Here is a 15,119-nt window from a genome sequence, read left to right on the forward strand (position 1 = left end):
GCCACCTGGGAAGCTTTAATAATATTACATAATATTATACAGATATCAGTTATTGCAGATTATGTTTCATGTGTGATTTTGTACATGTCTTTCATGATTAAGTTATCCCTATAAAACAAGAGCAGGATATCAAGAAATGTATACAGTCCAGGAGGAAATGCAAAATTAAAACCAGTCACAAAACTGTACTAGTCACTGTAACAGAGACTATACAGCTATTCATTTGGTCATCAAGCAAGTCAGGCCGTTAAAAGAGGAACAAGTAAAATATAAAAAAAAAAAAGAAAGGAACAAGTTCAAGCACCAACCCTGGTCTCCTTTCTCTGTGACGCTTAACTGTAAAAGCTCCATGTTTCCAGGCAGGCACTCCGCATGCCAAGGCTACATGCACTGGCTCTAGCAGCTCACTAGTGAACCTGAAGTCCTGGATTTGGTTTTAGGAGACGCTGAGTGTCATGATCACGCAGGCTATAAATTGCATTTTTATGACGACAGTGATTGTTTAACCAGAAAAACAGAAGCAATGCGCCTGAAGAAAAAACAACAAAGGAAGCCTACCCAAACATCACCTCATTATTCAAGTGCAATGAACTCCGACTAATACTTAATTACAAGAGGCGCGTGGAGGCTCTGAGCAGAATAAGACATGGCACTCTCCCGAGGCACTTGATTGATTTCTCAGATTACTAAATTCAAGCCACTGAGAATTCTGAAAACATTGATTTAGCAAGAGTGAGCCCAGGGAACACTCAAGGCTTCTAATGGGAATAAATACAGAATAAATGAAACTGGCCAGGCTGCCTGTTACAGATCTTATACCAGGATGGATTTCAAACTTCGCTGATACTTTATTGTTCTAATGTAGCTATTTCTTAAAGGGGAAAAGACAGACCTCATCCCTTTCACACCTGTTCAGTGCAACAAAGGCCTGCGGCTCTGTGCCGTCTGTTGTGATGTTCTGCACGGTTCGCATAGCTCAGAAATATGCTAAGCCAGGACTTGGATTACTTGTTTTTCTTTGAAAAGTATTACCAAGGAAGCATGCCCTACACATATGAACATAAAATACTTTGGTTACCAAGTTTTCAAGGAAAGAAATAGCTTCTTCCTGCATGAATCATCAATGGGAGATTTCTTCACTAATATCTTGAATTAAATATCAGATAGAGTGATAGTTGGGCAAAAGCATTAGTCGTTCAGTCGTGTCCGACTCTTGGCGACCCCATGGACTGTAGCCCGCCAGGCTCTTCTGTCCATGGAATTCTCCAGGCAAGAATGCCAGAGTGGGTTGCCATGCCGTTCTTCGGATGGTTACGCAAAGTCACATCAAAATGCCTGGGTTTGAATCCTAGCTTCACTGCTTACTAGCTGTGACCTGGAGCAAGACACTTAACCCTCTGGGTCTCACCTGCAAAATGGGATTAATAAGAATATCTACCTCCTGAGTTTTTCCTGAGGACTAAATAAAATAATGCATGTAAAACATTTGGTGCTTGTCTAGAATACAGTAAAAGCTCAACAAACAGCTGTATAAAGTCAGTAGAAAGACTCAATGCTTAGTTCAAGATGCTCTACAGGAGACTGAATCTTCTCTGAGTCCCCACTATTGCAAATGGCAAGCTTAAATTTTATCCTCATGTCCATACCATTTGACATTCTGCTCATGCCATGTGAACACATCCTGCATCTACAAACAGAAGCTTGGGCCAGAAATAGTTGAACAGTTCCCGTGTCCTCGGTGGTTACCCACATGAGAAAGAGAACAATTTCTCCCCAGGACAGAAGAGCCCCTCCCCAAGTGACCAAAAATTACTTCTAGGGATCTTTGTAAAAGCAGGGGTAGTAAGAAAGGTGCTGGAAGCCTGATGGCAGGGGAATATCCTCGTTTGTCTTTTAATAAAGGCTTGGGGCTTCCCTGGGGGCTGTGGTTAAGACTCTGCCTGCTAATGAAGGAGACATGGGTTTGATCCCTGGTCCGGGAGGATCCCATATGATGTGGAGCAATTAGGTCCACACACCACAACTACTGAATCTGAATGCCTAGAGCCTGGGCTTTGCAACAGGAGAAGCCACTACAATGAGAAGACTGGGCCCTGCAACTAGAGAGCAGCTCCTGCTTGATACAACTCGAGAAAAGCCCATGCAGCAATGAAGACCCAGCACAGCCAAAATAAATAAATTTAAATATATATATATATATATATTTTTTTTTTTTTTTAAACCCTAAGGAAGCAATGAGATTCTGGAAGTTAAAGACTGAAGTATCTTCTATCAGTCTCTGGAAATAGTCACAGAAGGGGGTATTATTTCCTCACAGGGCTCACCACTTTCCTAAGGCAAGGACAGGAAAGGGCACCAGCCTGCAGAAACAACAGATCGGGGATAACTGCACCTCTAACTTGGTCTCCTGGTACACTGGGCCAGTGAGTCTCCTGCAAGAATCCCTCCCTTACTGTCTTTACCATCTTACAAGACCTTGAGGAGAGATGCTGTCTTATTCACCTTTGTAGCCTCAACACTTAATTTAGTGTCTGAAACCCAGAAGGCAATCAATAAATGGCTCCTGTGTGAATTAAGAAGTCAATAACTTGCTAAGGGTCACTGCTGGAAGTGATAGGTATAGGACTCAAGATTCCATCCATCCATCTATCCATCTATCCATCCATTCAGGCAAATAGGTGCTAAGTTAGTCAGACCTCTCAAGTCCCATGCTTTCTCCGCCTGCCACAGTGACACTCAGTGGGTCTTAATTTTAGTGAGGCATTTGCCAAAGTCACACCTGAGAACTTTACCAGAGTGCTGTTTTGGAGTTTTGGTAGCTGGCTGAAAAAGCAACTAAAAAAGTACAGATGCCAACCTAACCAGGAGCCCTTGGTCTTGTTTCTATCAAAAGTCTTCCTGGATGATTTGGATAAGAGATTGAAAAGGCAGGTGCCAAATAAAGTCCCTGTGATGCAGACAAGAAGTCAAAGTGCTTTCTACCCAAGCAGCTCCACATGCCCTGGGTACAACGCACAGACAATATAAAATCTGATTCAAACACTAAGGAAAAAGTCAATCGGGGCCAGCTCACCATTTGGAAGTTTCTGTATTATTCAAACCAGTCAATCCTAAATCAACCCTGAATATTCATTAGAAGGACTAATGCTGAAGCTCCAATACTTTGGGCACCTGATGAGAAGAGCCAACTCACTGGAAAAGACCCTGATGCTGAGGAAGATTGAAGGCAGGAGGAGAAGGGGATGACAGAGGATGAGATGGTTGGATGACATCATCGACTCAATGGACATGAGTTTGAGCAAACTCTGGGAGATGGTGAAGGACTGGGAAACCTGGTGTGCTGCAGTCTATGGGGTCGCAAAGAGTCAGACATGACTGAGCAACTGCATAGCAACAACATTTTACTCAGGTCAACTACAGTACAGAGTCAATTTTTTTTTTCAATCTAACTATGAGAGTAAAGGTTGGATTTGGGTTTTCCCTTTTCTTCTCTAGAGGCAAAGATCAATGCTTTGCTATTTGGGTTCTACTTGGTTTTGGTGTCCTGGATTTGTTTTTGCCTTTCTAGAACTAATCTCATTCCCTTCTGTCCCTCAGATTTGGCACTCAGTGTAACTACCAGCCTCTGGAAGGTTATCAACATTCCCAGGACTTCCAGAATATAGGTTTGAGGGTCCTATGCTGCCCAGAGGGGGCAGGCAGAGCTGTCTGCTATGGATCTAGGGGTGTGTGGGTGCTGGGGACAGCAAGGGGAATGGTCAAGTCTGGGTCACAGCTCCGTCCACCACACTGGTCCTCTCAGACCTCTCTCTCTCCACCTCTGTGATTCTCAAGGAGTCTCACATACTCATAGGCATCAGGAGGCCCCAGGTACACAGCATCCAGGTTACTGTCAGGGACAGGCACCCTTGATAACAGAAAGTTACTTAAAGCAAGTCCACTCAAAACCAAGAGCAAGCTTTCATATTAAAAACTGAAAAAAAAAGCTTTTATTAAGATTCAACAAAAAAGTTAAAACTCATAAAAATAAATTAATTTTATCTTATAGTTAATAAAATGCGAGCTATAATTGCAATTAAGCTAATTTTTAGAACAAGAGAAATAAAATTTCCATGATTTTTTATATGTGTGTGTTAGTTGCTCAGTCGTGTCTGACTCTTTGCAACCCCACAGACTGTAGCCAGCCAGGCTCCTCTGTCTATGGGATTCTCCAGGCAAGAATGCTGGAGTGGCTTGCCATTTCCTTCTCCAGAGGATCTTCCCGACCCAGGGAATGAACCCTGCTCTCCTGCATCGCAGGCAGACTCTTTACCATTTGAGCTACAGGGAAGTCCCGGTTTTTCATATAATTAAAATAAAAACTGGTCTTCAGTTGCTAAGTCGTGTCCAGCACTTTGCAACCCCGTGGACTGCAGGACGGGACTGCAGGACACCAGGTTTCCCTGTCCTGCAGCCATAAAATACAACCTGCACCCCTCAAAATCACCAGGAAGATCTTTTTTGAACAAAAATAGAGCAGTATTCATTACTTTTTTCTCAACTACCTCTCAATTTGCTGACATTCATATCGGTCTTTTCTGAAGCAACTCTACTGGCCTCATTCTACTGCATTTGCCTCCTTCCAGTTGTTAACTGGTCTCATTGTCTGAACTGGCAGCTCTGCAGCATCACTTTCACTGACTTCATGAAAGCCTGCATCTTTCTCAAGATGTGCAGTTTGACTTCATCACCACCTTGCAAAGTGTTTGTGTTGTACTGTCATATTAAAACACCCAATAATCAGTGAGAACTGAGCGAGAAGGAGGAAAGAAAAGGGACAGATGTTTGACAGCAGGTTAATTTGAGAGATGGTCAGTTCATTACTCTGCATTTCCTTTCATGGCATATTGACTTCGCCTTTCCTGTGCAACTTCATAAACTTGGTAAAGAATCAGATAATAATGTAAATGCTGAGAACCCCAATGTCTGCACCCTTCTCAAATGCAGTGGAGCTTTGTCTACACCATATAAATAATCAGAAGAGAATTTTGTAGGTGGGAGCCCAGCTTCCTATACTGCAGCATTCAAAGACTTTTTCCTGTATCGATGCCATCAGCTCCAGCTTTTGTCACTCAGCTCCTTGAAGAGATCTGGAAATCAACACAGTCGATTCCTTTCCAACATGCCTTTGCAATCACTGATGCAAATCTACAGCTTTGAGGAAATGAAGCTCAGAGGTGAAAGCTGGTTGGTGTTTTGCAGTGCTGATATGGGTCATGGAGTTAGTCAGTTGACTAACTTTCTTCTAAAAGAAAAGAAGAAGGAAAAAGAAGCTGCAGCAGTCACTTATTAATTCAGTCAAAAAAAAAAAAAAACCCAGGCCAGACTACTTTCCTGAGAATGAACACAGAAGTTTGTGCATTTGGCATGCAGGAAATGATAAAATTCCTAGACTTCCCAAGATACTCTTTGATAGTCAATGGTGATAGAATGCAGATAGAAAATGTCGAAGACCTACAATTAAACCAGATTTCAATTTTCTACTCAGAGAAGGGATGATGATGTATTGCTCTGATTTTGGCTTCATTGTTTCATCCATTAGATAAAGAAGCTGAAAGGTCACCTAACTTCTGTTATTGTTGTTCAGTTGCTATGTCAAGTCTGACTCTTTTGTGACCCCATGGACTGTAGCTCGCAAGGCTCCTTCTGTCTATGGGATTTCCCAGGCAAGAATACTGGAGTGAGTTGCCATTTCCTTCTCCAGGGGATCTTCCCAACCCAGGAATTTGAACTCAGGTCTCCTGCATTGGCAGGCAAGTTCTTTACTACTGAGCCATGAGGGAAGCCCATCTAACTAGAGGCAGCCAAATAATCCAAGTTTAGAGAAAGGTGATTTTATTCCCTATGATAATGTAAGTTTTTGTCGATAAATAATAATTTAGTCTGCCAGGATATTGAAAAAATATGTAGGCTTCATGAGACACACACACACACTCAAAACAATACCACCTGGCATGATAAGGTTGAGAGTTTTATAATGAAGCCATTATTTCAACAAATATTTATTTAGTTCCTCCTATGTACCAGGTCAAGTGTTAATGTTCAGGTCTGAGATGAGACAAATTTGGTTCTTGGCCTTACGGAACCTAGAAACAGAAATAACGATAAACTACAAAAAGTGTTAGGAAAGGAATAAGCAGGCTTTTGGGAGAGTGTGGCTGACAAGGCCAGGGAGGGGGCACCGCCTTATGTAAATCAGAAAGATGAGAATCAGCTAGATATGCAGGGCATTAGAGAGTATCCAAGGTGGAAAATGGGCTTCCCTGGTGCCTCAGACAGTAAAGAATCTGCCTGCATTGCAGGAGACCCAGGTTCAATCCCTGAGTCAGAAAGATCCCCTGGAGAAGGGAATGGCAACCCACTCAGGGGAGCCTGGCGGGCTACAGTCCCTGGAGTTGCAAAAGAGTTGGACACAACTGAGCGACTAACACTCACAAGGCAGAAAACAGCAACGGTGGCCTCAGAGAGGGAGAGACGGATACAAGCAAGGAACTGTCAAGTCAGTAGGTTGGCATGGAGCACAGCTGAGATGAAGCTAGAGGATTAGGCAGGGGCTAGATTTTTACAAGGCTTTGTGGAACATGAAAATTCACTTGACTTTTATTCCAAGAGTTGAAATTTTATGCTAAGACTTCTAAAGAGAAGAGTAGCAGAAAATCAATTCGTTGCCATGTGAAAGATCAAGAAGTGAAATAAAAGAAGGAAGACAGAATAGGAGCCCACTGGTCTGGACAGCCATATCAGTGGACAACAACTGACCTCTGGTTATCTTGCTTTGTCACAGTGTCATTTCAAATGCCACTGAAATGGAATCACAATCTACAACTTGCTTATCTTTCAAGTTAAGATAAATGCTATGTGAAAATCCTCATCAACTACTAAGTTGTTCTTAAATATCCTTGAGATTCACTAATAAATACATAGACAGTATGTTGAAAATTTTTCTTTTTGGTTTAGTTTTTTTTGAAACTGAGCTTAAATTTATACACAGTGAAATGTACAGATCACAAGTCCTGAAAAACACAGACATTCTTGGAAGCACTCCCTCCACCCCTGCAAAAGATAATGTTACAGCCTTTCCTAGTCAGTCCCACCCCTATCTACAACCCCTCCCCTGATCAGAACAATCACTCTGATTTCTACTCCATGGACTAGTTTTGCCAGTTCTTGAACCTCATATAAACAGAATGCTACAGTATATATTCTTTGGTGTCTGGCCTTCTCCTCTTATATGCTTTTGAGATTCATCTCTATTGCAACATGTATTTGTAATTTGTTCTATTTTGCTATCTATTCTCCTATTGATAAACATTTGAATTGATTCCAGTTTAGGTCTCTTAGAGGAGAAGGGGGTGACAGAGGATGAGATAGTTTGATGGCATCACCGACTCAATGGACATGAGTTTGTGCAAACTCTGTGAGACAGTGAAGGATAAGGGGGCCTGGCATGCTGCAGTCCATGGGGTCCCAAAGGGTAGGAAACGATTGAGCGACTGAACAACAACAAAAGAAATAAAACTGCTAAAAACATCTGCACAAGTCCTCTTATGAATATGTGTTCTTCTGTTGGGTAAATACCTGGGAATGGACCTGCTGAATCATAGGGTAAGTATAGGATTGATTTCATTAAAAAGACTCCCAACTTACCAAGTCATTATATCAATTTATACTTCCATAAACAGCATATGAGAGACCCACTCGAATCTACATGTATCAACATTTGATGTTGTCCGTCTTTTTCAATTTAGCCATTAATAAATGGCTGTGAAGTGGTATCTTAATAGGGCTTTAATTTGTATTTCCCTAATGAACAATCATCTAACATCTTTTCATATGCTTACCAGCCATTCATATTATCTTGCTTTATGCAGTCTCTGTTTAGGTCTTTTGCCTACATTCTTATTAGATTGTCTTTCTGTTGCTTACCTGTAGGAGCTCTTTATATACTCTGGATGTGAATACATAAGTCTTTTGTGAGATATATGAATTACAAGTATTTCCTTTCAATAGGTGGCTTGCCCTGTTACTTTCATAATGATATCTTTGGCAAAGCAAAACTTTTAAACTTTGGTGAAGTTCCATTTATCTTTTTTTGTAATTGTTGGTGCTTTTATATTCCTTTTAAGAAGTCTCTGGGGCTTCCCTGGTGGCTCAGTAGTAAAGAATCTACCTGCGAATGCAGGAGACACGGGTTCAATCCCTGGTCCAGGAAGATTCCTGGAGAAGGAAATGGCAACCCACTCTGGTATTCTTGCCTTGAAATCCCCATGGACAGAAGAGCCTGGCAGGCTTCAGACCATGGGGTCACAAAGGAGTCAGACACAACTTAGTACTGAACAACAATAAGAAGAAGCCTCTGACTATCTCAAAGTACCAAAGACATCCTTCTGCATTATCATCTTGATTTAAGTCTTAGTATACAATTTGTTTTGAGTTATTACATATAGTGTGAGGTAGCTGTCAAGGTTAAATTTTTTCATAATTTTATTCAGGTTTTCTGGTCTATTGATTTTAAACTTTTACTTTTGCCACTGAAATGCCTTGGCACCTTTGTCAAAAAGTTTATTCCTATGTATTCATAAATTGATGCTACTGTAAATAGGACTTTTAAAATAGGCATTTTCTATTATAATTGTTTCCTGTTATACAGAAATAAAACTGATTTTTATATTAACCTTTTATCCTATAACCTTCCAAAATTCAATTGTTGATTCTAATATATTTTGTAGATTTCTTAGGATTTTCTAAATAAATAATCAAATTATTTAAATAAAATAAAAATTACTTCTTCTTTGCCTATTACTTTTTTTTCTGCCTAATTGTACTGACCAGAACAACGATCACAATTTTTAATAGATACAGTTTTATATTTTTACATAGATAAAATAATTAAATGAAAAATTATAGTAAATGGACATCCCTTTATGATACCAATCATAAAAGGAAAGCTTTTGATCGTTAAGCGTGAAGTTAGTAGTAGATTTTTCACAGACACCTTTCATCAAAGTGAAGAAGTTCCATTTTATTTCTTCTTTAATGAAAGAAGAATTTTTTAAAATTATGGATGGCTGTTGTTTTTTCTATGTCTATTGATAATATGATTTTTTCCTACATTTTGATAATTTAGTCAATAACAATGATTGATTTTTATTTTTAAATCAACTTTGCATCCTAGGATAAATTCCAATTCCCTCTTATTTATTACTGGACTTGACTTGAAATTTTATTAAAGAATTTTGTGTCTTTGTTCATGAGAGACATTTGGCCTATAATTTTTCTTCCTTGCAATGTCTTTGTCAGATGTTATCAGAATTAGTCTATAACTTTATCTGTATAGTCTTACAGAACCAGCTGGGACATGTTCCCTTCTTTTCTACTTTTTTTTTTTTTTTAAGTTTTGTGTAAGATTGCTTCTTCTTAAATGTTTGATGAAAGATACCAGTGAAACCATCTGAGCCTGGAGATTTCTTTCTACAGAAGCATTCAATTACAAATGCGATTCCTATTTCATCTTTAAATCAGTCTTGGTGAGCAGTGGTTTGCAAAGAATTGGACCATTCTACATACATTGTTGAATTTATTGGCATAAACCTGTTCACAATATCCCCTTAATGTCCTTTTAATGTATTTAGAATCTATAGGAGTGTTTTTTCCCTGATATTGATAATGTGTGTGTTCTCTCTTTTTCCCTTGATTAGTCTTGCTGGAAGCTTATCAATTTTATTAACCTTAAAAATAACAATAAGGGCAAGTCCAATACCAGTTTCTCCCTCATGGCTAGAACTAGAAATTCATTATCCAAAAATTTTGGCATTCCAAACAACACTTGGCATCTAAATCAATCCCCCAAGTATAATACCAACCATCTTGGACCATATGTACTTATTATCCTTAAATTTAATAGAATGTGGCTAAAGCAAATTTTTAAATTAGCATATTTTAAAAGTTCAATGATACAATCCTCACAGTAACATTATGAAATATTATTGCATCCATTTGAAAGATGAGAAAACCAAAGCTTAGAAAAATTAAGCAATTACCAAGGTCATAAAAACTAGTTCGGATTCACAGTCATGTCCTTCTGATTCTAACAGTCATGAACTTTCCAACAGTCATGAACTTTCCACTCAACCATGAAGTTTCCATGAACAAATGATTCAGGATCATATTATCAGCACTTGAGCAGCCTGCCTTTAGAAAGGTATTGTCCTCATGAAACTGGCCTAAATGCAGCAGGAAAAAGGAAAGTAACAGGAAAAAATGTCCCTTGGTTTTTTTTCACATGGCCAAGAAGCATCACATAGCACTGAATAAAATGTTACTGCTGATGAAAATTACAGAAAGCAATATTTTTACCAAATCTACATGAATGTAGGTTTTTTTTTTTAACTTATTGATGATCAATCATTTTCCTACTAGGTTTCTTCTCTAAATTGCCAATTGTTTATTTTTTAATAAAATTTTTAACCATCACTTTAAAAATTATGATTGATGAGGCTGGGAAATGTCACTTACAAGATTATGCCATGCTATATTTAATAAAAAATCATGCCATTTCTGTTTATCTAATAATGGGTCCTCAGAGCTATGCTTTCTCCTCTAATTCCTTGATATTTATTTCCTTATTCAAGAAATACTAGAGTTTACAGAGATGTACTGTAGCCATGAAATTAAAAGATGCTTGCTCCTTGGGAGAAAGGTTATGGCCAATGTAGACAACATACTAAAAAGCAGACACGTTACTTTGCCAACAAAGGTCCTTTCTTCAAAGCTATGGTTTTTCCAGTAGTTATGTATGGATTGGACTATAAAGAAAGCTGAATGCCAAAGAATTGATGCTTTTGAACTCTGATGTTGGAGAAGAGTCTTAAGAGTCCCTTGGTCAGCAAGGAGATCCAACCAGTCCATCCTAAAGGAAATCAGTCCTGAATATTCATTGGAAGGACTGATGTTGAAGCTGAAACTCCAATACTTTGGCCACCTGATGTGAAGAACTGACTCATTGCAAAAGACCCTGATGCTGGGAGGGATTGAAGGCAGGAGGAGATGGGGATGACGGAGGAGGAGATGGTTAGATGGCATCACCAACTTGATGGACATGAGTTTGAGTAAACTCCGAGAGTTGGTGATGGACAGGGAGGGCTGGCGTGCTGCAGTCTATGGGGTCACAAAGAGTTGGACATGACTGAGTGACTGAACTGAACAGAACAGAGATGTAGAGAACAGGCTTGTGGTGGTTGGAAAGAGCTGGAGCCTGCTAACCACACTGGCATCCACCCAGGCAGGAGACTCTGTGCCAGGCAGCGGTGAGGGTGCCAAGGTCACCTGGGCTCCACCCCTCCTCTGCCTCCACCATCTACAGGTAAGGATCAGTTCAATTCAGTTCAATCACTCAGTCATGTCCGACTCTTTGAGACCCCATGGACTGCAGCATGCCAGGCTTCCCTGTCCATCACCAACTACCGGAGTTTACTCAAACTCAAGTCCATCAAGTTGGTGATGCCAACAGGTAAGGACAGTGCTGTCTGAACAGAAAAGACATACAGACTGCCTCTAGGGGAAGAAAACTTCAAGCCAAGTGAGTGTTACAGATGCATGGAAGAATTTTTGAAGACTCTGGGACATGAAGACATCATTTACCAGCAATCAGGGTAGTCTAGCAGTGGTGGTTAGTTTAATCACTAAGTCATGTCCATCCGACTTTTGCGACCCCAGGGACTGTAGCCCATCAGGCTCTTCTGTCCACAGGATTTCTCAGGCAAGAGTACTGGAGTGGGTTGCCACTTCCTTCTCCAGGGGATCTTCCCAACTCAGGGATCAAACCCCTATCTCTTGAACTGCAGATTTATTCTTTACTGACTGAGCCACCAGGGAATCCAATCAGGGGTCTAACTGTAATGTCGGGGACGAGATAAACCATTGAGGACAGCCACATGGCAGTGAGTTTTGTGGTTATTGTTACCACATGAAAAGCTTTTACCAGTTCATTTCTCAGCAGCAATTGAGAAAAAAAGGGCACATATGGGCTGGACGCATGAAAGGAACTAAATATACTTTTACAAAATCACGAGGCTTTTACATTCCTGTATTGGGCCGAAGGCCTCCAAAGGCACCTCTTCTCTCCTTGGGGAGGTGGCCAGCTCCTCTGCAATGAACTTACACTGCTAGCCTGTGCTATTGCAAATCCCATGTCATAAAGAGATTGAAGGAGGCTGAGTACCAACCAGCGGTTCCCAGGTTGACTCTGACTGGTTAGGACAACCATCCCAGCCCTACCCAGAGGCCTCCTTGCATCTCAAGCGACTGCCTCCCTAAATCATGTTATTCACTTTGAGAACTGAGTGGTACTTCTGTGCTTCCGCTTTAGCCACCATCCAATGAGGAAAACAAGGGATGACTTAGCGGATGATGACTTCCAATCCTGTGGTCTCAGGTCAGGCTATATCTCTGGTGGTTTGTACTTGGGCCCATGCTGGCTGACATTCTGGCTGACTGCACTCCAATATCCCTGCCACTGTGAACTTTGTAGATGTGGGTGCAACTGTTCACCAACCTTCTAGGAAATGAATCTCCAGCAGGCCTCCCACTTCTCAGTCTGCAGCCATCAGGCAAGCGTGCCATGCTGTGGTCATTGATTTGGCCTGTCCATAAGCCTGGCTCAAGGGAGGCTCTTTGAAACACACACTGGTTTTTAAGAAGGATCTAAGTGGCATGCCATAATTCTTAAATACACAGGAGGCCATGATCAGAGAAATCTTTTTTTAACTTTTTACTTTTGTTTTAAAAAATTGTAAGACAGTGAGTTTCTGAAGTGTATAGATCTGTTGTTAAGTCACTCAGTTGTGCCTGACTCTTTGTGACCCCACGGACTGCAGCCTGCCAGGCTCCTCTGGCCATGAAATTTCCAGGCAAGAATATTGGAGTGGGTTGCCATTTCCCTCTCTGGGGTATCTTCCTGACTCCAGGATCGAACTCGTGTACCCTGTATTGCAGGCGGATTCTTTACCACTGAGTCACCTGTGAACCCCAGATAGATCTGTACATAGAATCAAATTAATACCATAGGTGTAGACAGGAGAACCACTGCAAGAGGAGTATGTTGACTGAATATACTTCACGAATCTCACAGCAAAACACATGCCATGAAGGACATTATTAAGGATGAGATAACCAAACACTCATCTTTCAGTAGGGAACTCAACTTGATGCATCTATAGTCTGCTGTCGTACAATGCAAGAAACAAACACATTTGAATCAACACATGTTGGCCAGATTCTGTTTTGTTTTGCTCTTGCTTTTCCATTGCTGCCAAAGGGGACACAGACCAGCGTCTTCTGACCTTTCCCAGAGTCAGAGCTCAAGGGGGAATGGGCACTAAATCATCACATTTAATTTTCCCCACACCTTGAAAGGTAGGGATTAGAAATCCCATTTTACAGATGAATAAACTGAGGCAGAACCTCATGCAGCAACTTGCCCAAGATCACATCATTATAAAGTAATGGAGCCAGGCCAAACTCAGGTCTGTCTGAACCTGAAAATAATTCTTCTGTTTCTATCAAAACTAATACTAAAGTGTTCTTAAGTATGAAATTTTTTATGTAGAGAAATCGAATTATTACAAAAGCAAATTTATCATTTTTTACCCCATGAGAGGTCTTAAAATGGCATTCTTTTGACACCTAGCAATGGGTAGTTATGGACATATAAAAAAAAGTAAATGAATGCTCTAATCGAATAAGTGGTTAGACCAGAAATCCAGAGGTCTTAACTTATCTAAGTGCCCTGGCTCTCTTCTCCACAGGCACCAAGACGATGGGTGGGGATGCTTGGGGTTCTTCTGGTGAGAAATGTTCTCATGCACTCCTCCTTTGGAATTGTCCCAGACACCTCTGATTATGTGAGACACTACTTAATAATTACGTATTAGGTCCTTTCCTTAATTGTATATGTCAGGCTTGTAATTAAATGTCTATTTGAGTAGTAATTTGTTTAATGTCCACTGCTGTCCATCAGGGATGCCAAGAATGTTTGTTCAGAATACTCACTGCCTAAGGGCTCCCAGCTGATAAAGGACACCTGCTTTCTGCTGATGATGCTTCATACCCGGGACTGCATCTGCTGGGAGCAAGAGACACCTTATCCTAATGGGCTTAAGACATCACTTGTCTCGCTGAGGCCATGCTCTGTAAAGGCTGCTAGGACGGGATTGGTGTCTACCTCCTCTCACATAGACCTGGCACATAGAAGGTCTCCATGAAACATGGGTTGAATAAATGGCTGAATCACTAAAGAAATGCGCAAATGAATACTTTCTGAAATACTTACAGGGTATTTGGAGTTCTACCTAAGCTATTGTGACAAAGGCCAGATCATGAAATATGTGGCAGCGTCTCACTTGTTTTTCTTTTTTTGTTTGGTCACGTCATACAGCATGTGGAATCTTAGTTCCCTGACCAGAGATCGAACTGGCACCCCCTGCATCCCTGCATTGGAAGCACGGAGTCTTAACCACTGAACCTCCAGGGAAGTCCCTCTGGATTTTATAGCTAAATCCTAACAACAGAAGGAGACAACCCTCTGAACATAAGACCAAGTAATGAGGAGACATGGGCAGTTCTTCACTGGGCTCCCTGGCTCTATGTAGTCAGCAAATACCAGTCACTTTTCTTCTTTTCCAGAAGGGAGTAATTTTGAAAGAAAATAAATGGATTTTTGCCTTATTTGTAAGGTGTGGTAAAGAATATCCAGGCCATACCATGTTCATGGATTGGAAGAATCAATATTGTCAAAATGACTATACTACCCAAAGCAATCTATAGATTCAATGCAATCCCTATCAAGCTACCAACGGTATTTTTCACAGAACTAGAACAAAAAATTTCACAATTTGTGTGGAAATACAAAAAACCTCGAATAGCCAAAGTAATCTTGAGAAAGAAGAATGGAACTGGAGGAATCAACCTGCCTGACTTCAGACTTTACTACAAAGCCACAGTCATCAAGACAGTATGGTACTGGCACAAAGACAGAAATATAGATCAATGGAACAGAATAGAAAGCCCAGAGATAAATCCAC

The 15,119-nt window shown here is 40.6% G+C and overlaps 1 protein-coding gene across 3 annotated transcripts in view; it reads right to left on the reverse strand.

Annotated features, from left to right (window-relative positions):
* The window catches only part of PLPP4 (phospholipid phosphatase 4), a 140,380-nt gene that overhangs the window by 34,722 nt on the left and 90,539 nt on the right, over positions 1–15,119 (reverse strand). The gene's annotated exons all lie outside the window — the stretch shown is intronic.

Source organism: Cervus canadensis, chromosome 8 (genome assembly GCF_019320065.1).
Source record: "Cervus canadensis isolate Bull #8, Minnesota chromosome 8, ASM1932006v1, whole genome shotgun sequence".
In the NCBI taxonomy this organism is placed as follows: domain Eukaryota; kingdom Metazoa; phylum Chordata; class Mammalia; order Artiodactyla; family Cervidae; genus Cervus; species Cervus canadensis.